The sequence below is a fragment of the Sinocyclocheilus rhinocerous genome, unplaced genomic scaffold (assembly GCF_001515625.1).
Source record: "Sinocyclocheilus rhinocerous isolate Xijiao unplaced genomic scaffold, SAMN03320098_v1.1 scaffold1709, whole genome shotgun sequence".
NCBI classification, from domain to species: Eukaryota; Metazoa; Chordata; class Actinopteri; order Cypriniformes; family Cyprinidae; genus Sinocyclocheilus; species Sinocyclocheilus rhinocerous.
Genome location: NW_015649593.1, coordinates 333,974 through 334,579, shown reverse-complemented (window position 1 = coordinate 334,579; position 606 = coordinate 333,974). Strand labels below are relative to the sequence as shown.

General features: G+C 50.2%; 1 protein-coding gene across 3 annotated transcripts in view; it reads right to left on the bottom strand.

Moving 5' to 3' along the window:
• Positions 1 to 606, bottom strand: part of spop (speckle type BTB/POZ protein) — a 91,103-nt gene that overhangs the window by 88,883 nt on the left and 1,614 nt on the right. The window lies entirely within an intron of this gene.

Genomic DNA, 606 nt, shown 5'->3' with positions numbered 1-606 from the left:
CTTATATATATATATATATATGAGAGAAGCAACGATTGACCGGCCAGTGATCGGAATCGGACGATTTTTCGCATGACCGGCCCGGATTGGTGACCGGCCGGTCAGTCTCACGTCTTGCTGATTCCAAGCCGATCCTTTTATTGCCAGCGGCGCCGGCAATTATGTGCAACGCGCACACTCACAGTGTGTATATATGCTGTCAATCACAATGTGTATGCTGTCAATTATAGTTCTTAGAAAGAAAATCGGAATTGGCAAAAATCGGTTTTGGCAGGTCACACTTCCAAAAAAATCGGAATCGGCCAAGAAAATTGCAATCGGTGCATCTCTAATATATATATATATATGTAACCCCTCTCTCCCAGGTCCGCTCCGCCACACCTCATTCTCGCTCCGAGTGGGTCTCGAACCCAGGTCTCCGGAATGGGAGGCGGACGCACTAACAAGAAGGCTAAAGACTTCAGCCACTAGCGTCAGTCGCTAGTGCGTCTCTTGAGATCAGGGGAGTGAGGTTTTCCTGCACAGCACCTACTCGCTGGCCTCCGTTACACTCCCCCCCCCAAACCTCACTCCCATCCGGGTCACGGCACCAATGTAACCCCTCTC